At 40.3% G+C, this 23,989-nt stretch overlaps 1 protein-coding gene across 1 annotated transcript in view; it reads right to left on the reverse strand.

Moving 5' to 3' along the window:
- Positions 1–23,568, reverse strand: part of LOC309796612 (uncharacterized protein) — an 863,921-nt gene extending 840,353 nt beyond the window's left edge. Inside the window, exon 1 of the mRNA XM_082609846.1 lies at positions 23,523–23,568. The gene's annotated coding sequence lies outside the window, so the exon portion shown is untranslated. The remainder of the gene's footprint in view (positions 1–23,522) is intronic.
- Between the last annotated feature and the right edge of the window lie 421 nt (positions 23,569–23,989).

A 23,989-nucleotide genomic window follows, 5' to 3' on the forward strand; every position in this document is an offset into this window, starting at 1 on the left:
GTACGCGGGCCTCTCACTGTTGTGGCCTCTCCCGTTGCAGAGCACAGGCTCCGGACGCGCAGGCTCAGCGGCCGTGGCTCACGGGCCCAGCCGCTCCGTGGCACATGGGATCCTCCCGGACCGGGGCACGAACCCATGACCCCTGCATCGGCAGGCGGACTCTGAACCACTGCGCCACCAGGGAAGCCCTAAGCCATTCTTAATTTCCATTTCTGTTATAGGCAGCAGAAGGTCCATCCTAACTAGTACAGTGGGGGTCATGAAAGAGAGAAATCCAGTCTTAGCAGACCAGGGACCATTCTTTTGTTTTGTTTTGGGGGCTTTTTTCCTTTGTTGTTTGTTTGTTTTTAATTTATTTTTTATACAGCAGGTTCTTATCAGTCATCCATTTTATACACATCAGTGTATACATGTCAATCCCAATCACCCAATTCATCCCACCACCACCACCACCACCCCACCGCTTTCCCCCCTTGGTGTCCATACGTTTGTTCTCTACATCTGTGTCTCAATTTCTGCCCTGCAAACCAGTTCATCTGTACCATTTTTCTAGGTTCCACATATATGCATTAATATACGATATTTGTTTTTCTCCTTCTGACTTACTTCACTCTGTATGACAGTCTCTAGATACATCCACGTCTCCACAAATGACCCAATTTCATTCCTTTTTATGGCTAAGCAATATTCCACTATATATATATGTACCACATCTTCTTTATCCATTCATCTGTCGACGGGCATTTAGGTTGCTTCCATGACCTGGCTATTGTAAATAGTGCTGCAGTGAACACTGGGGTGTGTGTGTCTTTTTGAATTATGGTTTTCTCTGGGTATATGCCCAGTAGTGGGATTGTTGGGTCATATGGTAGTTCTATTTGTATTTTTTTAAGGAACCTCCATACTGTTCTCCATAGTGGCTGTATCAATGTACATTCCCACCAACAGTGCAAGAAGGTTCCCTTTTCTCCACACCCTCTCCAGCATTTGTTGTTTGCAGATTTTCTGATGATGCCCATTCTAACTGGTGTGAGGTGATACCTCATTGTAGTTTTGATTTGCATTTCTCTAATAATTAGTGATGTTGAGCAGCTTTTCATGTGCTTCTTGGTCACATGTATGTCTTCTTTGGAGAAATGTCTATTTAGGTCTTCTGCCCATTTTTGGATTGGGTTGTTTGTTTTGTTAACATTGAGCTGCATGAGCTGTTTATATATTCTGGAGATTAATCCTTTGCCCGTTGATTCGTCTGCAAATATTTTCTCCCATTCTGAGGGTTGTCTTTTCGTCTTGTTTATGGTTTCCTTTGCTGTGCAAAAGCTTTGAAGTTTCATTAGGTCCCATTTGCTTATTTTTGTTTTTATTTCCATTACTTATCCGTTCTTCTGCCTCAGTTATTCTGCTATTGATTCCTTCTAGTGTAGTTTTCATTTCAGTTATTGTATTATTCATCTCTGTTTGTTTGTTCTTTAATTCATCTAGGTCTTTGTTAAACATTTCTTGCATCTTCTCAATCTTTGCCTCCATTCTTTTTCCGAGGTCCTGGATCATCTTCACTATCATTATTCTGAATTCTTTTTCTGGAAGGTTGCCTATCTCCACTTCATTTAGTTGTTTTTCTGGGGTTTTATCTTGTTCCTTCATCTGGTACATAGCCCTCTGCCTTTTCATTTTGTCTATCTTTCTGTGAATGTGCTTTTTGTTCCACAGGCTGCAGGATTGTAGTTCTTGTTGCTTCTACTGTCTGCCCTCTGGTGGATGAGGCTAACTAAGAGGCTTGAGCAAGTTTCCTTAGGGACCATTCTTTTAGTCACTCCTAAGAAATAGTTTTCATCTGTCCTTTGAGATAGTAACTGGAAAGTAATATCAGAACCCACTTCATTTAATTTATAGTGCTTACATATAATTATGTAATATTCATTATATATTAAATTTCTTATAGTTCCCATTAAATCAAATGTATTCAGCATTCTCTTGTATTCTTCCTAAAGATAAAAGTTACAGAGACCCTCTAGATATGTTATAAATGAGTTTCCAGATTGGACCCTACTTGGCAATGGCAGTAAATATTCTGGGGCTGAGAATGGGCAAAACCAATTAAGGAGCTTTCTCATATGTATACCCAAGTGGTAACCCCTCCCCCCACTCTGATTCATACATTCCTTACAAAATATTGCTCTAACCAGTTCATGGTATGTGCTATACCATGACAGAGATATATTAAAGGCATTTTAAATGGGTATGCTGAATATTCTCTGCTTCCCTCTCCATTTAATTGCTTCCTTCCCTGTGCCCTGTACTAATCTTCATGGAATGCACCAGCTGGGTCTCTTATGTTCTGGCTTCTGGCTGGGTTTGGCCTGTCAGAGGCATGAGCAGGGGATGTAAGGGTAGGACAAAACAGATGTCCCCCAGCTTCTTCCCTGCCTGGCCACAGTTGGCAGTGGCTGTTTTTCTCAACTCAAGGCCAAGAGGGGAGCAGAAAATGTCCCTTTTGTACATTTGGGCAATTTCTCAGAGTGGAGGCTAGGTGCACTTGTGAGCTGTTGACAAATCGAAAGCCACCACCATCCTCAGGCCATGTCAATTAGGAATTGAGCCCAGTGTGAAATACTGTTGGGACAGAAGTATAGTGGCATGGTAGCCTCTGCTGCTTCCCAGTATAAAACTCCTTTGCTGTGATATAGCCAGTAAACCTTGCTCTAAACTGCTTTCAGAGAGACAGAGTACTAAGAACTAGAAACAAAATGTGCTTCTCGAACCAGAAGGAGGGGCATCACCTGGGAGAGTTTGTTAGAAATACAGAAACTTGGCCCTCACCCCAGACCTAGTGAATCAGAATCTACATTTTTTATCAAAATTAACAGATGATTCATATGCACACTTAAGTTTGAGAAGCATCACCTAAAGAAAACATCTGCTCATATGGATCTCTTAATTTAATTACTTATTTTTTCCCATTTTCCCTAGAAAAATCCCAAATCTTCAACCACTTTGCATAAATGTTTTTTAACATTTGAATTACACATGTTGTACCCTCATCGGAGTGTGCAGTGAATCCTGAAGAATAAAAATTCTAATTAACACTCGGAGTGATTTACAAAAGAAAAATAGTCACGCTATACATAAAATTAATCTGTTTTTGGACCTCCCTGGTGGCACAGTGGTTAAGAATCCACCTGCCAGTGCAGGAGACATGGGTTCGAGCCCTGGTCTGGGAAGATCCCACATGCCACGGAGCAACCAAGCCTGTGCGCCACAACTACTGAGCCTGCTCTCTAAAGCCTGTGCGCCACAACTACTGAAGCCCACGGACCTAGAGCCCATGCTCCGCAACAAAAGAAGCCACTGAAATGAGAAGCCGACACACCACAACGAAGAGTAGCCCCCACTCGCCGCAACTAGAGAAAAGCCTGCGCACAGCAACAAAGACCCAATGCAGCCATAAATAAATAAATAAGTAAATTTTAAAAATAAAAAATAAGTAAAATTAATTTGTTTTTGAATAAATTCTTCCTAAGTCTGACTCAGGTGTTTAATTCCTGCCCTCTTTTATGAGGTAAAGTTCATAAAATTCAGGACAGTTAAATTGAACAGAATGTTTCTCCACGGTTTCTCAAAACCAATGGAATATATTTATAAATTTTATAAACATATTTATCTATCCACATTAATAGCTATACTCTCACTATACTCAATATCCAATTGATGAAATCAATTACCTCATTTAACCATAAAACTCAGGTAGCATTTGCTTAAGACCAATGAAATTGGGGACTTCCCTAGTGGCACAGGGGTTAAGAATCCGTCTGCCAATGCAGGGTACACGGTTTTGAGCCCTGGTCCAGGAAGATCCCACATGCCACGGAGCAACTAAACCCGTGCCCCACAACTACTGAGCCTGCTCTCTAGAGCCCATGAGCCACAACTACTGAAGCTCGTGTGCCTAGAGCCCATGCTCCGCAACAAGAGAAGACACGGCAATGAGAAGCCCGTGCACTGCAACGAAGAGTAGCAACTACAGAAATCCAATGCGCAGCAACGAAGACCCAACAGCCAAAAATTAATTAATTCATTAATTTTTTTAAAAGACCAATGAAATCAAATTCTGCAACTCTTGAAAATTAAAATGATTACAAGAATATATATAACTGGGGCTTCCCTGGTGGCGCAGTGGTTGAGAGTCCGCCTGCCAGTGCAGGACACACGGGTTCGAGCCCTGGTCTGGGAGGATCCCACATGCCGCGGAGCAACTAGGCCCGTGAGCCACAACTACGGAGCCTGCGCGTCTGGAGCCTGTGCTCCGCAACGAGAGAGGCCGCGATAGTGAGAGGCCCGCGCACCGCGATGAGGAGTGGCCCCCACTTGCCACAACTAGAGAAAGCCCTCGCACAGAAACGAAGACCCAACACAGCCATAACTAAATTAAAAAAAAAAGAATATATGTAACTGAAACTTGTGTTGATACAAATTGCTAACTATAACAACGTAAGAGAAGCAATTTCTGAAATGCAAATATAGTTATATTGTTAATTGAAACATAGGTAAAATGAAATCTCTTAGCTAATGCTGTCATTAACTGACTTAAAATATTTGTGTTTTGCTCTGTAATTTTCTATGTTAATTTGATATTCAGCACTTGATTAAATTTACCTTACACTTAAGCATAGACATTTAATTCAGCTCCTACTTTATATTATGCTTATGAAGAAATGCAACATGCAATAAAATGTATAAATATTTTGGAATTAATTTCAATTATTGTATTTTTGCCTCTATGCATTAATATATTTTTATAAACATTCACTATTTTGTTCAGGTTCAAAGATTTCTCAACTTGTAACATCAATTAACAGCATAAACTATATTTTTTAAGTGGCCTTGATGTAATCCCCAAACTAAAGAATTTTGTACTGTATGATGGTGTGCATCAATAAAAATTTGCTTTCTTTTGGATGTATGGTTTAAAATAATCAGAACTTTTCATGCAGTTCAGTTCACATCACATAGTATCTATTCATAGACTCAACCCCTGTAATCTGAGTCCTTATAATCTCTGTTCAAGGATTTATGAAGCTGAAATCCTAACAACTACAATAGTTTTCATTTATTCACAGTCTACTAAATGTCAAGCACTCTACTTGTTGCCTTACATATAATGGTCTCATTTGTACCCCACTACAAGCCTATGAAGTTGGTATTATTATCCAAAATGTAAAGTAGGGAAATTGAAGTTCAAAGAGGTTAAGTGACTTGCCCAATTTTTCACTGCAGGCAACCCCTGTGAACTGAAGGTTCTAAACTCTACCTCTTTAGGCCCTGCCATGATGCCTTGATGGAATGTTAAAATATATTTGTGGAACACCTGTTCTATGTAAAACACTGTATTTAACTTCAAAGAGGATTCAGGAAGAATGAACACAATCTTTACCCTCAAAAAAGTTTTAATCTACTTGAGGTAGAAAACAAGAATAAAAAGATGTACATAAGTAGTTTTATTACTCACAAGAATGTAAGTAAATTGTTCCTTTTATTAAAGTCTTATTTTAGCCAAGAATGGGACATGTTCATTGTAAATTACATATTACAATAGATCTATAGTAATTGTCTTACTATAGATTCCTCCACAAGCTGAATCTCAGATAATAAATCTAGTAAAAGAGTTTAGTTGATAAAATAGATCCCATCAAAATTTAAAATTTTCCTTGTGAAAAATCTGTTAAGAGAATGAAAAGACAAGCTTCAGACCGCGATAAAGAATTTGAAAGCCACGTATCTAACAAAGGACTGGTATCTACAACATATGAAGACCACTAAAAACTCAAAGAGTGAAAATATAAACAATTCAATTAGAAAATAGGCAAAACTGGGCTTCCCTGGTGGCACAGTGGTTGAGAGTCTGCCTGCTGATGCAGGAGACACGGGTTGGTGCCCGGTCTGGGAAAATCCCACATGCCGCGGAGCGGCTGGGCCCATGAGCCATGGCCGCTGAGCCTGTGCGTCCGGAGCTTGTGCTCTGCAATGGGAAAGGCCACAACAGTGAGAGGCCTGTGTACAAAAAAAAAAAGAAAAAGAAAATAGGCAAAACTAATTAACAGACATTCAATAAAGAGGATACAGAGATGATAAACACATGAAAATATATTCAACATCATTATCCATTATGGAAATGCAAATTAAACCCACAATTAAAAATCACTACATATTAAATGTAAATGGATTAAATGCTCCAACCAAAAGATATAGACTGGCTGAATGGATACAAAAACAAGACCCCTTGGGCTTCCCTGGTGGTGCAGTGGTTGAGAATCCGCCTGCTGATGCAGGGGACGCGGGTTCGTGCCCCAGTCCAGGAAGATACCACATGCCGCGGAGCGGCTGGGCCCGTGAGCCATGGCCGCTGAGCCTCCGCGTCCAGAGCCTGTGCTCTGCAACGGGAGAGGCTACAACAGTGAGAGGCCCGCGTACGGCACAAAAAAAAAACAAAACAAGACCCATATATATGCTGCCTACAAGAGACCCACTTCAGACCTAGGGACACATACAGACTGAAAGTGAGGGGATGGACAAAGATATTCCACGCAAATAGAAATCAAAAGAAAGCGGGAGTAGCAATTCTCATATCAGAGAAAATAGACTTTAAAATAACGACGTACAAGAGACAAAGAAGGACACTACATAATGATCAAGAGATCGACCCAAAAGAAGATATAACAACTGTAAATAATTATGCACCAACATAGGAGCACCTCAATACATAAGGCAAATACTAACAGCCATAAAAGGGGAAATCGACAGGAACACACTCATAGTAGGGGACTTTAACACCCCACTTTCACCAATGGACAGATCATCCAAAATGAAAATAAATAAGGAAACACAAGCTTTAAATGATACATTAAACAAGATGGACTTAATTGATATATATAGGATAGTCCATCCAAAAACAACAGAATACACATTCTTCTCAAGTGCTCATGGAACATTCTCCAGGATAGATCATATCTTGGGTCACAAATCAAGCCTTGGTAAATTTAAGAAAACTGAAATCATATCAAGTATCTTTTCCGACAACAACGCTATGAGACTAGATATCAATTACAGGAAAAAATCTGTAAAAAATACAAGCACATGGAGGCTAAAAAATACACTACTTAATAACCAAGAGATCACTGAAGAATTCAAAGAGAAAATCAAAAAATACCTAGACACAAATGACAATGAAAACACGACGACCCCAAACCTATGGGATGCAGCAAAAGCAGTTCTAAGAGGGAAGTTTATAGCAATACAATCCTACCTTAATAAACAAGAAACATCTCAAATAAACAACCTAACCTTACACCTAAAGCAATTAGAGAAAGAAGAACAAAAAAAACCCAAAGTTAGCAGAAGGAAAGAAATCATAAAGATCAGATCAGAAATAAATGAAAAAGAAATGATGGAAACGATAGCAAAGATCAATAAAACTAAAACCTGGTTCTTTGAGAAGATAAACAAAATTGATAAACCATTAGCCAGACTCATCAACAAAACAAGGGAGAAGACTCAAATCAATAGAATTAGTAATGAAAAAGGAGAAGTAACAACTGACACTGCAGAAATACAAAGGATCATGAGAGATTACTACAAGCAACTCTATGCCAATAAAATGGACAACCTGGAAGAAATGGACAACCTGGAAGAAATGGACAAATTCTTAGAAATGCACAACCTTCCAAGACTGAACCAGGAAGAAATAGAAAATATGAACAGACCAATCACAAGCACTGAAATTGAAACTGTAATTAAAAATCTTCCAACAAACAAAAGCCCAGGACCAGATGGCTTCACAGGCAAATTCTATCAAACATTTAGAGAAGAGCTAACACCTATCCTTCTCAAACTCTTCCAAAATATAGTAGAGGGAGGAACACTCCCAAACTCATTCTACGAGGCCACCATCACCCTGATTCCAAAACCACAGAAAGATGTCACAAACAAAGAAAACTACAGGCCAATATCACTGATAAACATAGATGCAAAAATCCTCAACAAAATACTAGCAAACAGAATCCAACAGCACATTAAAAGGATCACACACCATGATCAAGTGGGGTTTATCCCAGGAATGCAAGCATTCTTCAATATATGCAAATCAATCAACGTGATACACCATATTAACAAATTGAAGGAGAAAAACCATATGATCATCTCAATAGATGCAGAGAAAGCTTTTGACAAAATTCAACACCCATTTATGATAAAAACCCTGCAGAAAGTAGGCATAGAGGGAACTTTCCTCAACATAATAAAGGCCATATATGACAAACCCACAGCCAACATCGTCCTCAATGGTGAAAAACTGAAAGCATTTCCACTAAGATCAGGAACAAGACAAGGTTGCCCACTCTCACCACTCTAACTCAACACAGTTTTGGAAGTTTTAGCCACAGCAATCAGAGAAGAAAAGGAAATAAAAGGAATCCAAATCGGAAAAGAAGAAGTAAAGCTGTCACTGTTTGCAGATGACATGATACTATACATAGAGAATCCTAAAGATGCAACCAGAAAACTATTAGAGCTAATCAATGAATTTGGTAAAGTAGCAGGATACAAAACTAATGCACAGAAATCTCTGGCATTCCTATACACTAATGACGAAAAATCTAAAAATGAAATCAAGAAAACCCTCCCATTTACCACTGCAACAAAAAGAATAAAATATCTAGGAATAAACCTACCTAAGGAGACAAAAGACCTGTATGCAGAAAATTATAAGACACTGATGAAAGAAATTAAGGATGATACAAATAGATGGAGAGATATACCATGTTCTTGGACTGGAAGAATCAACATTGTGAAAATGACTCTACTACCTAAAACAATCTACAGATTCAATACAAACCCTATCAAACTACCACCTGCATTTTTCACGGAACTAGAACAAAAAATTTCACAATTTGTATGGAGACGCAAAAGACCTTGAATAGCCAAAGCAATCTTGAGAAAGAAAAACGGAGCAGGAGGAATCAGGCTCCCTGACTTCAGACTATACTACAAAGCTACAGTAATCAAGACAGGATGGTACTGGCACAAAAACAGAAAGATAGATCAATGGAACAGGATAGAAAGCCCAGAGATAAACCCATGCACATATGGTCACCTTATCTTTGATAAAGGAGGCGAGAATATGCAGTGGAGAAAAGACAGCCTCTTCAGTAAATGGTGCTGGGAAAACTGGACAGGCACATGTAAAAGTATGAAATTGGAACACTCCCTAACACCATACACAAAAATAAACTCAAAGTGGATTAAAGACCTAAATGTAAGGCCAGACACTAGCAAACTCTTAGAAGAAAACATAGGCAGAACACTGTATGACATAAATCACAGCAAGATCATTTTTGACCCACCTCCTAGAGAAATGGAAATAAAACAAAAATAAACAAATGGGACCTAATAAAACTTAAAAAGTTTGCACAGCAAAGGAAATCATAAACAAGACCAAAGGACATCCCTCAGAATGGGAGAAAACATTTGCAAATGAAGCAACTGACAAAGGATTAATCTCCAAAATTTACAAGCAGCTCATGCAGCTCAATATCAAAAAAACAAACAACCCAATCAAAAAATGGGCAGAAGGGGGCTTCCCTAGTGGCGCAGTGGTTGAGATTCTGCCTGCCGATGCAGGGGACACAGGTTCGTGCCCCGGTCCAGGAAGATCTCACACGTTGCTGAGCGGCTAGGCCCATGAGCCATGGCCGCTGAGCCTGCGCGTCCGGAGCCTGTGCTCCGCAACGGGATATGCCACAACAGTGAGAGGCCCGCGTGCCGCAAAAAAAAAAGAGAAAAAAATATGGGCAAAAGACCTAAATAGACATTTCTCCAAAAAGATATACAGATTGCCAACAAACACATTAAAGAATGCTCAACATCATTAATCATTAGAGAAATGCAAATCAAAACTACCATGAGATATCACCTCACACCAGTCAGAATGGCCATCATCAAAAAATCTACAAACAATGCTGGAGAGGGTGTGGAGAAAAGGGAACCCTTTTGCACTGTTGGTGGGAATGTAAATTGATACAGTCACTATGGAGAACACTATGGAGGTTCCTTATAAAACTACAAATAGAACTACCATATGACCCAGCAATCCCACTACTGGGCATATACCCTGAGAAAACCGTAATTCAAAAAGACTCATGTACCAAAATGTTCATTGCAGCTCTATTTACAATAGCCAGGACATTGAAGCAACCTAAGTGTCCATCAACAGATGAATGGATAAAGAAGATGTGGCACATATATACAATGGAATATTACTCAGCCATAAAAAGAAACAAAATTGAGTTATTTGTAGTGAGATGGATGGACCTAGAGTCTGTCATACAGAGTGAAGTAAGTCAGAAAGAGAAAAACAAATACCGTATGCTAACACATATATATGGAATCTAAGAAAAAAAAAAAGGTCATGAGGAACCTAGGGGCAAGATGGGAATAAAGACACAGACCTACTAGAGAATGGACTTGAGCATATGGGCAGGGGGAAGGGTAAGCTGTGATAAAGTGAGAGAGTGGCATGGACATATATACAGTACCAAACGTAAAATAGATAGCTAGTGGGAAGCAGCCGCATAGCACAGGGAGATCAGCTTGGTGCTTTGTGACCACCTAGAGGGGTGGGATAGGGAGGGTGGGAGGGAGGGAGATGAAAGAGGGAAGAGATATGGGAACATATGTATATGTATAACTGATTCACTTTGTTATAAAGCAGAAACTAACACACCATTGTAAAGCAATTATACTCCAATAAAGATGTTTAAAAAAATGCAGTAATTACCCTTGAAAAATATATTACATTAAGATTAAGCAAGAACAAGAGGCCATAAAAATTATAAAACAAGAAATAACTATTTTAAAATATATATATATATATCACTACATAACTATCATAATGGCTAAAATATAAAATAATGACAGAATCATATGCTGAGAAGCATGTGGAGAAACTGGATCACTCACACGTTGCTGGTGGAAGTATAAAATGGTACAGCCACTCTGGAAAAATTTGATGGATTATTTTAAAACTAAACATGTAACTACCATATCACTCAGTAATTGCAATCCTGGGTATTTATCCCAGAGGAATGGAAAATATGCTCATGCAAAAACCTGTACATGAATGTTCAGAGCAACTTTCTTTGTAACAGCCAAAAACTGAAAATAGCCCAAATGTCTCTCAATGGGCAAATGATTAAACGAACTGTTGTGCGTACATATTATGGAATACCACTCATTTACTTCCTTCAATTTTATCCCTCCTTTGAAGTGTCTATTTTCAATTAGGTTACCCTTAGTTAAATCATGAACCACCATAACAGACTACCGGTAGGAGATTCTGCTTGGCAAAACTAATGAAGAGTCTGTAGGAAATAGGTCAAAAGCAGATAAAATCTTGTTTGTAAATGTTTATTTATACTTTTATTCCATTGTCAAATTTACCTCCTCTAAGTGTTCTCTGTAATTTCAAATTTTATTCAACACAAACAACTTCATGGCCCACCATGGAAATCATTTCTAAGCATACACATTGTATAACATTAGGAGAAACAGTCATAAAGGACTCACATTTTTCTGCAAAATTTTATCCAGTGTGAGTCCAAAGTCACCAAGAACCAGGCCTGGAACTGGTGTTTTCTTGCCATCTGAACAGAGACTACTTTATTAGGAAACAGAAGTTTTATAAGAACTTTCTTTTATAGATTTGAACTCAACTGTGCTCTACCCTCTCCAAAGGAAGCAGTATTTCAGATAGAATTTTCCTTTTTGAGAATTGTCTTTCTAATTTTAGAAAACTGAGCATTGTATAAATAACACAGTCACTGTAAAGGTATAAAATGTAACTGTTTGCTACCATCTAGTGGAACTATTAAGTTTTGCACGGAAACATTTTTCACTTTAATAGTCATTCTACTTCATTACTTTTCTCTGATTCTTGGTTACATGAATTTGTGGTTGTAAAAGTAAAACTTCTTGCTATTTGATCCAAAATTCTTAACATACAAGGAATAAGTGTAAGGGACAATATATCAATAGAAAGAGAGGAAAAGTCTTCTGAAAGCACATTATTGCACTTTTTCCCATTTAAAATAAAATAAAAACTATTTTGATAATCATTCACAAACTGATCAGGGGGAAGGGTCAAGAATCATACTCCACCTAAGTTTATGCTCAGACTTGGTTCTCATGCAAATCGGTATTGTATCCTCAGTCCCAGCTTGCTCCTATTCTACATAACATGTAATTTTATTGCCAGACTTCTCCTCTAGGGTGCTGATGTCATGTAGAGCACATCAAATATGTCTGGTCATGCTAATTACATTCTTCTTGAACATGGCAAAGAAGTCCCGGTAGAAGACAAGAACTGAAAAACCAAATTATGAATGTGCCATATCATCACTGATGGAGGACAAATGTGTAGCAAACACTATGCTCCACAGCACTGATCATGTTGCTTTCACTATTCTAGAGTATAAAAGGGCTTTATCAGTGTCCCTTCCTATGCCCTCAGTAGTCACAGTCATACAGATGAGCCTAAAGCACATATGATTCTCTCTCTGAGAACTTTCTCAGCTAAGGTTTCTTTCCTCAAGCTTGCATTCTAAAAGAAGAACATTATACTAGAGGAGTGTATGTATTGTGAAATGAGCATTTAGTCATATTTCTGGCATCAGGATTTATTTTCCCAGTCCTCATGGTCCCCTTGAATCTGGCTACAGAATACTGCATGGCATTTACTACATCACAGGCAAAGGTTTGTACTGACGAGACAGATTCCCAGACAAGGATATTTTCACAAGGATTTACACTCCAGCACTACAAGTATCTTCACTTGGATCCTCCTCCATGTCAAAGCTCCCATCCCCAGGGAACATACTGAAAAAACGTGCAAGAGATGTCCGCGGTGCCATCTTGACCAGAGCCCTATCCACTGTGGTGCTATGCAATGGACACCACCTCTGAATAGCTTTGAACTGAACTAACAATTTCCCAAGTAGCATAAAGTTTAAATATCTATTAAAATAACTGGGATGTTTAAAGTTATTAGTCAAGGACAACAGAAAGAAGAAAAGGAACCACAAGTAAGACACTATTGTAATGAGATGACCCTTCAGATTTATCTGTCCTGAGGACAACAGTTGATAGAGAAGGAGCAGCTCTAATAATTCTCTAATCTACTCCAAATTTGGTTAGAATACTATTGTGTAAATGACCATTGCATGACCCATTGCCCCCCACCTCAAGATTGCCCAGTAAGTGCCCTGGCCCTAAAGCATTCCCCTAAATAGAAGCTGGGGTGCTAAGCTGCCATGTGGCCCCAGATTCTTTCCAGGAAGAAACTTTTCCCCTGAATGATTCTCCCCTGTTCTGGGTAAACCATAAACTTCCTTGTATAGCTTAAGCATGTGCGTCATGTGGCACCTGGCCTGCCCCACCAGTACATCTGCTCCCCAACCCTCACACCTCCACCCACCATCAGGAAGAGAATGGGGTCTTCACCTGCAGCACAAGAGGGGTGCATGCAGTCCATCATCCTGTGTCAGTTATCCTGAGGGACTTGATGGCCACAAGAGACTGGCACACACTACACATGCTGATCTTGCTGTGTCTCTTGTCCTTTCTGTGAGAAAAACATTGTTCCAACCAGTGCTCTGTGTGTTGAGTCTTCCTTCAGGACTCAGAACCCACAGAAGATGCAGTAGGCCAAGGTCTGTGGGCTCCTTCTTCTGGTGGTTATCAACATTCACACTTACTTTCTTTTATATAATTAGAAGTTTTACCTGAGCAAATGTCTAGGGCCCCTGCAACAAACCTTAGCCCCTTCCCTTTCTCCCCCCTCCTACAGGCTGGACGTGGTGGTGAGCAATCCCTGACAACGTGAAGGAAGATGGCAGAGTCACAAGACAGCAGCCCAACAACCAACTCTAGAGTTCCCATCTAGAATTTCACATAAGAGAAAAATGAACAAGTGGAGATGTTAGAGCAGGGAGCTGGAAGCAAATGTGAGATATCAAGAGATGAAATATGGATGGAGATATCATCTTCACACTGGCAAGACTTGGCAAAGGAGGGACCAGAGACAAGGAGTATAAAGACAGATCCTTGGGGACTTCCCTGGTGGCAGAGTGGTTAAGAATCCACCAGCCAATGCAGGGAACACAAGTTTGATCCCTGGTCCGGGAAGATCCCACATGCTGCACAGCAACTAAGCCTGTGCGCCACAACTACTGAAGCCCGCGCATCTAGAACCCATGCTCCACAACAAGAGGAGCCACCGCAGTGAGAAGCCCACTCACCAAAATGAAGAGTAGCCCCTGCTCACTGTAAATAGTGAAAGCCCACGCACAGCAATGAAGACCCAACGCAGCTATACATTAATTAATTAATTAATTGATTGATTTTTTTTTTTAAAAGACAGATCCTTGGAAGACACCAAATCTTAGAGGGTGGGAAGAGAGAGACAAGTCAGAGAAGAAACAGTCAGAGAAATAAGATGAAAAACAGGGGAGCATAAAAATCATAGGGTAGGCTCAACAACAACCACCAATTAAAAAATGGACAAAGGAGGGCTTCCCTGGTGGCGCAGTGGTTGAGAGTCTGCCTGCCGATGCAGGGGACACAGGTTTGTGCCCCGGTCTGGGAAGATCCCACATGCCACGGAGCAGCTGGGCCCGTGAGCCATGGCCGCTGAGCCTGCGCGTCCGGAGCCTGTGCTCTGCAGCGGGAGAGGCCACAGCAGTGAGAGGCCCGCGTACCGCAAAAAAAAAAAAAAAAAAAAAAAAAAAAATGGACAAAGGACTTGAATAAGCAACTCTCCAAAGAAGGTATACAAATGACTAATAAGCACATGAAAGATGCTTAACATCACTAATCATTAGGGAAACGCAAATGAAAAATACAATGAGATGCCACCACATACGCATTAAGATGGCTACTCAAAAAAAAAAAAAAGACAGAAAATAACAAGTGTTGGCCAGGAATGTAGAGACATTGGACCCCTAGTGAACTGTTGGTGGGAATGTAAAATGGGACAGTCGCTTCAGAAAACAGTATGGCATTTCCTCAAAGAATTAAAAATAGAACTGGCATAAGATCCAGCAGTTCCACTTCTGGGTATATATACCCAAAAGAATTGAAAGCAGAGTCTCAAAGAGATATCTGTAAATCCATGTTCATAGCAATATTATTCATAGTAGCTACAATGTGAAAGCAACCCAAGTGGGTTGCAATGAGTAAGCAAAATGTGGTATATACATAAAATGGAATATTACTTAGCCTTTAAAAGAAGGAAATTCTGACTTATGCTACACCATGAATGAACCTTGAGGACATTACGCTAAGTGACATAATCCAGTCACAAAAATACAAATATTGTCTGATTCCATTTATATGGAAGTACTTAGAGTAGTCAAAATCATAGAAACAGAAAGTAGAATGGTGGTTTCCAGGGGCTGGGGGAAGGGGACTATGGGGAGATCTTCTTTAATGGGTAAAGAGTTTCAGTTTTATAAGATAGAAAGTGTTCTGGAGATGGATAGTGGCGTTGGCAGCACAACAATGTGAATGTACTTAACACCACCGAATAGTACAGTTAAAAATGATTAGGATGGTAAATTTTATGTTATGCATTTTACCACATTAAAAAAAATTGGACACTGAATAGCCAAAACAATCTTGAGAAAGAAGAGCAGAGCTGGAGGAAAATCACTCTCCCCGACTTGAGACTATACTACAAGGCTACAGTAATCAAAACAGTATGGTACTAGCACAAAAACAGACACATAAATCAATTGAACAGAATAGAGAGCCCAGAAATAAACCCACACACTTATGGTCGATTAATCTACAACAAAGGAGGAAAGAATATACAATGGGGAAAAGACAGTCTCTTCAGTAAGTGGTGCTGGGAAAACTGGGCAGCTACATGTAAAAGAATGAAATCAGAACATTCTCTAACACCATATACAAAAACAAAGTCAAAATGGATTAAGGACCTAAACGTAAGACTGGAAACTGTAAAACTCCTGAAGAAAACACAGGTGGAACACTCTTTGATATAGTGTAAATCATAGCAATATATTTCTTTGATCTGTCTCCCAAAATAAAAGAAATAAAAGTAAAAATAAACAAACGGGACCTAATTAAACTTAAAAACTTTTGCATAGCAAAGGAAACCATCAACAAAACGAAAAGACAACTTACTGAATGGGAGAAAACATTTGCAAATGATATGACCAATTAATGTCCAACATATATAAATAGCTCATAAAACTCAACATCAAAAAATCAAACATTAAAAAATGGGTAGAAGCCCTGAATAGACTTTTTTTCAAAGAAGACATAAAGATGGCAAATAGGCACATAAAGTTGCTCAAAATCACTAATCATAAGAGAAATGCAAATTAAAACCACAACGAGATACCACCTCACGCTTGTCAGAATGGCTATCATCAAAAAGAAAACAAAAAACAAATGTTGACAAGGATATGGAGAAAAGGAAACCCTTGTACACTGTTGGTGGGAATGTAAAGTGGTGCAGCCACTGTGGAAAAGAGTATGGAGGTTTCTCAAAAAACTAAAAATAGAACTACCACATAACCCGACAATTCCATTCCTGAGTATATAATCCGGAAAAAAAACAAAAACCCTAATTCGAAAAAATACGTGCACCGCAATGTTCATAGCAGCATTATTTACAATTGCCAAGATATGGAAGCAACCTAAGTGACCATCAACAGATAAAAGAATAAAGAAGATATGGTATATATATACAATGGAATACTACTCAGCCATAAAAACGAATGAAATTTGCCATTTGCAGCAACATGGATGGACTTGGAGGGCATTATGCTAAGTGAAATAAGTCAGACAGAGAAAGACAAATACTGTATGGTATCACTTATATTTGGAATCTAAAAAATATAACAAACTAGTGAATATAACAAAAAGGTGGCAGACTCACAGATATAGGGAACAAACTAGTGGTTACCAGTGGGGAGAGGGAAGGAGAGAGGGGCAACATAGAGGCAGGGGAATAAGAGGTACAAACTGTTAGGTATAAAATAAGCTATAAGGATATATTGTACAACATGGGGAATATGGCCAATATTTTATAATTATAAATGGAGTCTAACTTTTAAAAATTATGAATCACTATGTTGTATTACAACTGAAACTTATATAATATTGTACATCACCTATACCAGTTCTGGCACTTCTGACTTTGGGAACCAGAGATAACCCCACACACACACACTCCACTGGGCAGCTGACACTCTGCACACATTTCCAGGCTCCTTGGCCTGATATGCTGGAGTCAGTGAGTCTTGGTTTTGGACCAGGTCCCAAGTTGTAGATGGATAACTATGCCTTGATGCATAGTCTATCCAGGTGACCATGGTCCTAACCTGGGCAATGCAGGTACTGATGCTATGTGCTTGTTGATTTCACTGATTTTTCATCCACAAATGACTCTTATCCCTGTGTATGCACAAGGGACACATAAAGGAGGTGCCTTTCGCAATGTGCTGATAAAGTTCGTCTCCAGAGAGGCTGAGACTTGATCATCTAGTCATCGCCCTGCTAGGAGTCAGTCCATACTGTCAACCCAAGGGCCCCTGGCTAGGAGTCAATCAAATGTAACAAAGTGCATTTTGGGGGTTATTTTTCCAAAATAAAAAGCACAGCCCGTATCTCCACCTATTGAGCAGAATGCCCTTTTCCATTCACAGATGTAGTTTTTACCAGGGTTGTAAGCTACTGCAGACAACTGCAAGACATCTGCCTTTAACTTAACTAAACCAGACCCAGGCATCCTCATAAACCTGTTTGTAATAGAGCTCCCAGAGATGCTGGCAGAGCCCCTGCACATCAGACAGCCAAATCTAGAAGGTAACACTACATCATTTCCTGTTCTGCTGAAACACCATTAATGCCTGGTTTATTTCTTCACTGGATACACCACTTCCACTTAAAAGTGGATGTTTCTTGGAGAATACCCACTCTGTTCATGTTTTCATTTGGGATACATCCCATGAAGGGAAGTAGTAACTACAACATCTGCTCTTGCTTTGTTACTATCTTGATGTCCACTAACACGACTAATAAGCCTGAAACAGTCTTTCAAACGGGGTAGATCAGGTGGTAGTTTCAGGCAAGAATCAAAACAAATCTCAAAAGGTGCCAATGCCTAGTGGATACATCATTTTGACACTGGTTCCAGTTTGCAAAAATGTCAGTCAGCGACAGTTTCACTCCAAACGTGCTTCATGGGTGATTTACCCAAGTGGAAATGTGGTCTGAAAAGCTTGTTGGAATGTTTCTAGGTCATGTTCTTGGTCAGTGTGGATGCCTTTCAAGTAGTCTTATGTAATGAGATGAGCTGGATTCACGTGTTATATATAAGTGCATCCAAACTGAACAAGCTTACCATATGCTTTGCAAAACCTGGTTTTCTAGAAGTTCTTAAGCCAATCACTTCTAGAAGTGTAGGTTCACAGAAAAACTAAGTGGAAAGTACAGAGAATTCCCATCTACCCCCTGTGCCCCCATGTACAACCTCCACCACTATCAACATTTTCCACCAGAGTGGTACCTGTGTTACAATCAACGAACCTACACTGACATATCATTATCACTCAAAGACTGTATTTTACATCAGGATTCACTCTTGGTACTATACATACTATGAGCGTCAACAAATGTATAATGACATTTGTATGCCATAACAGTGTCAAACAAAATAGTGTCACTACCCCCAAATCCCGTGTACTCTGCCTATTCATATCTTCCTCTCCACTAAATCCTGGCAACCACTGATTCTTTTACTGTCTCCATAGTTTTGCCTTTTCCAGAATGTCATAGAGTTGGAATAATACAGTATGTGGGCTTTTCAGATTGGCTTCTTTCACCTAGTAATATATATTTAACTTTCCTCCATGTCTTTTCATGGCATGATAGCTCATTTCTGTTAAGCACTGAATAATAATCCATTGTCTGAATATACCACAGTTTTCCCATTCACCTACTGAAGGACATCTTGATTTCTTCCCAGTTTGACAATTAAGAAAAAAACTGCTATAAATACCATGTGCATGTCTTTGTGTGAACATAAGTTTTCAACAGCTTTGGGTAAATACCAAGGAGCGCAACTGCTAGACTGTACGATGAGTATATTTAGTTTTGTAAGAAACTACCAACCTGTCCAAAGTGGCTGTACCATTTTACATTCCGACCATCAGTGAATGAGAGTTCCTATTGCTCCATATCCTCGTCAGCATTTGGTGTTGTCAGTGTTCCAGATTTTGGCCATTCTAATATATGTGCAATATTATCTCACTGTTGTTTTAATTTGCAGCTCCCTAATGATATGTGATACTGAACATCTTTTCAAATGCTCACTTGCTATCTGTAAATCTTCCCTGGTGAAGTATCTTTTCAGATCTTTTACCAACTTTTTAATAGGGCCGTTTATTTTCTTATGATTGAGTTTTAAGAACTTTTGTATATTTTGGATAATAGTCTTTTATCCGATGTGTCTTTCACAAATATTTTCTCCCATTCTGCGACTTATCTCCTCATTCTCTTGACAATGTCTTTCACAGAGAAGGAGTTTCTAATTTTAATGAAGTCCAGCTTAGTAATTATTTCTTTCAGGGATCATGCCTTCGGTGTTATACCTAAAAAGTCACCATCATACCCAAGGTCATTTAGGTTTTCTTCTGTTTTATTCTAGGAGTTTTACATTTAGGTCTGTGATCCACTTTGAGTTAATTTTTCTGAGGTGTATAAGGTCTGTATCTAGATTCATTTTTTGCATGTGAATGTCCAGTTTTTCCAGCACCATTTATTGAAAAGACCAGCTTTGCTCCATTATATTGCCTTTGCTCCTTTGTTCACTATATTTATGTGAGTCTAATTCTGAGTTCTCTTGTTACATTCCATTGATCTATCTGCCTATTCTTTGGCCAATACCACATTATTTTTATTATTGTAGCTTTATAGTTAAGTGTTGAAGTCAGGTTGTATCAGACTTTTGACATTGCTATAATCTTGCTATAAACTCTTATTAGTTCCAGGAGCTTTTTTGTCAATTATTTTGGATTTTCTTCATATAATAAAATCCAGTCAAGTGGGAAGAGAAGCTGAGGATAGAGCTGTCCTGCAGAAGCATCAATTGTGTTTTCCAAGATTAACACAAGCTTGACAGGAGATACAGGAAGTAATGTCTGACTCATGCAAATGAAGTCAAGAATCTAAGGTTGAAAATGCCAGGCCAAAATATACAACAAGAGAGTTGACGGAAAGTGAACTGCACTTCCACCACATACAGAAAAAAGGTCTGTATTTTTCATGGTTGACATGAGAACCCCATGAAAGTGAGTGTACTCAGATTCCCTTTAAAAGAAAGCAGTGAATGAAGTTATCAAGGATAACCTAATTGTTTACTAATTAGTACCTTAGAATTATCTACTCCATTATTTAATGACTATGGTTAGCTGTTTTTTTTTTTGGTTTGTTTTATTTTTGCGGTATGTGGGCCTCTCACTGTTGTGGCCTCTCCCGTTGCGGAGCACAGGCTCCGGACGCTCAGGCTCAGTGGCCATGGCTCACGGGCCCAGCCGCTCCGCGGCATGTGGGATCTTCCCGGACCGGGGCACAAACCCGCGTCCCCTGCATCGGCAGGCGGACTCTCAACCACTGCGCCACCAAGGAAGCCCTGACTTTCATTCTTGAAGGGTCTTTATCCATGGGTATGCACAAGGGCCAGAAATAGGAGGTGAGCATCTTGGGCAATACGATAATAATTTTTGTCCCCACAGGGGCTGAGACTTGATCATCCAGACTTGATCATCCAGCCTAACACCAGCCAACACTGTCAATCCATGGGTCCTTGCCCAAGAGTTAGTCAAAATATATCCAGGTGAACTTGGGGCGGTGTTGCCCAGGGCTAGCACTGCACCCCATCACTTCATCCATTGTGTAGAATCGCCTTTCCCATGCACAGATGCAAGCAGTTTTTTGTTAGGTTGTAAATCTTCCACAGCCCACTATGACCCATCTGCCTTTAACTTTGCTGATGTTTTCATGAACCATATCCAGGCATCCTCAGAAACTGGGGTGTACTGAAGCTACCAGAAGGCCAAAGTGCTGACATACTGTCACATACACAGTCCAACTAAGAGTCGTTGCATAGATTTCCTCCACTGCCACCAGAAGGTGAGATGTTGGCAAAGTCTCTGCATCTGACACAGTCATATCTAGACAGTGACTTCTTCTTGCACCTGTGTGACACCATTAATGCCTAGTTTACTTCTTTGCTAAATTTACCACCCTCACATAAGGTGGATATTTCCTAGGCAACACTCACTTCGTTGGTGGTCTCATTTGGGAGCCACCCCATGGTATGGGAAAAGTCAGGGGGTAACAACACCTGCTCTTACTTTTTTACTCTCTCAGTACCCAGGGGCATCCACAATAGGTGAGCAGCAGTCTTTCAAATGGGGGATATTGTAGCAGTTTCAGCAAGGGCCACAAACAAATCCCAAAGGGTGCCCTTGTCTAGTGGCCACATCTTTTTGCCACAGGCTCTACTTGGTATAAATGTCAGTCACAGACACTTTCCCTCAGAAGTACTGCACAGTACTTGCCTGAATGGAATCATGCTCTGTACAGCTTGTTGGAGAGTCCTGAGACAGGTTGCTGGTCAAATTAGATGCACTTTAAGATGTATAATGTCATGGGCTGAGCAGGATCCTTATATGAGATGTAAAGCACATCCAGTACTGAACAAGCTTATCATAAGCTGTGCAAAATGTGGTCTTCTAGAAATTTTTAGGACATTTGCTTTTACTGAATAGACTCATCGATTGTTTGTAGACATCAGACCACATGGTTTCCAAGAACTATGCTTGGGAGGTTGGCTGCTGATTCTTTTTTTTAATTTATTTATTTTTTATTTATTTATTTTTGGTTGTGTTGAGTCTTCGTTGCTGCGTGCAGGCTTTCTCCAGTTGTGGCGAGCGGGGGTTACTCTTTGTTGTGGTGTGCAGGCTTCTCATTCCAGTGGCTTCTCTTGTTGCAGAGCATGCGCTCTAGGCATGCGGGCTTCAGTAGTTGTGGTACATAGGCTCAGTAGTTGTGGCTCGCGGGCTCTAGAGCGCAGGCTCAGTAGTTGTGCCTCGTCGGTTCTAGAGCGCAGGCTCAGTAGTTGTGGTGCACAGGCTTAGTTGCTCTGTGGCGTGTGGGATCTTCCCGGACCAGGGATCGAACCCATGTCCCCTGCATTGGCAGGCGGATTCCCAACCACTGAGCCACCAGGGCAGTCCCTGGCTGCTGATTCTTATAGGGTTAATCTTCAAGCTCTGGTTACTCAGATACTGGACTGCCTACCTAAGACAAACGGTATGTTGTCCTTAGCCTTTTGATTCAGAATATTGTCACCCACGTAATGTTACCAAGACAACGTGGCTGAGGTTTCAATCTTTTCTATGTCCCAGCCTGGAGAAAAATCAGTTTTAGATCTTTGTGAGGCAGCACATTGAACATATATTGTGACCTGAGAACCAGTGAAGGTAAATAGGCCCTGACCCCATGGATGCACTGGGACTTGAAGAAAGCATGAGCGTGCCCACCATTACAAACCAGGCTTCTCAGTCTGCACACAGGACCTGTGATCATTATGAAACCTGGAAGCTTAGGTGCAAGGAGGACTGCTCCTCACTGAGGCTGCTGTATGGTACAGTGAGGCATCTAGTACTTTCTTGGCTTTTTTCATGGATAATTCAGGGCTATTTTAGGGTGGTATAGTATCTTTAAGCACCTCTGCCTCCATGTGTTCCATGATCAGTATAAGGACCTCCTTTCACCCAACTCCACCTTCACAACCTAGCATCATACACTGCTTTACTGGTATATCATGGCTCCCGGTTATCTACTCGTCCCAGCACCACTGTTCTATCGTGGCACTTCGCCATTGGGTGAACATCCCTTATAATCAAGAGAAAAATTACACATACTTAACCCAATTCTTCCCACAATACACTCACCCATACCAGCTACAACACCCGGCATGTGTAATGGCCAGAAAGGACCCACCTATAAACTCAGATAAGCTCATTCTTCAGTCTGAGAATTATTTCCAAATCCAGTAAGTGCAAACCTTGACCATGACATCAGGGGCTTCTACACAGCATAGTTCCCAGTGTTCAAAATTGCCAGAATGATCTGGCAACCAAGGTACAGTCAATTCCCCAACACACTTTAAGCAGTGCATAAAGCTGCCAATCACTCTTACAGACGGAGAGCCCTTGAACTTTACCCTGGACCTCTTTTTGTTGAAAGAAGTAAGGTATGGGTAGAAAGGTGATGTTGAAAGCACTGAATAATCATCCTCCTGAATAGCATCAATCTCAGCAAGGTTTTCTAGTTGATCTTCCACCTGTCGTTAGCAAGGATATCATGGCCAGACTGACCTTGAAAGTGGGGTCAGTCATTAGACGACCAGGTAATCTCCACTCCTTGTCCTCCAGCATGACTGGCGGGGCACCATCATCTGTTAGCCAAGGGCCCAAACACATATAGTCAGTCTCACTGGGCATTTGTACAAATCTATCCCTAATATGACTTCTTTCCTACTTTTTACTTATATACCTCAGTACATTTCTGCATGACTGACTGCCCCTTGTCACAAGACAACTTATCAATGAGATCTGCTACTGCCCCCCAAGTCCTGTCCCATACTTAGCTAGTCAACCTGTGGGATCTCATCTGTATTTTTCCAAGAGGGCACTGTGACCTTATCAGCCTCCAGGAAAAGAGAGTTTAAAATCCCATGGAGTCGGACTTCCCTGGTGGTCCAGTGGTTAAGACTCCACACTGCCCAGAATGGCCATCATCAAGAAATCTAGAAACAATAAATGCTGGAGAGGGTGTGGAGAAA

Source organism: Mesoplodon mirus (assembly GCF_964341445.2).
Source record: "Mesoplodon mirus genome assembly, chromosome: X".
Lineage (NCBI taxonomy): Eukaryota > Metazoa > Chordata > Mammalia > Artiodactyla > Ziphiidae > Mesoplodon > Mesoplodon mirus.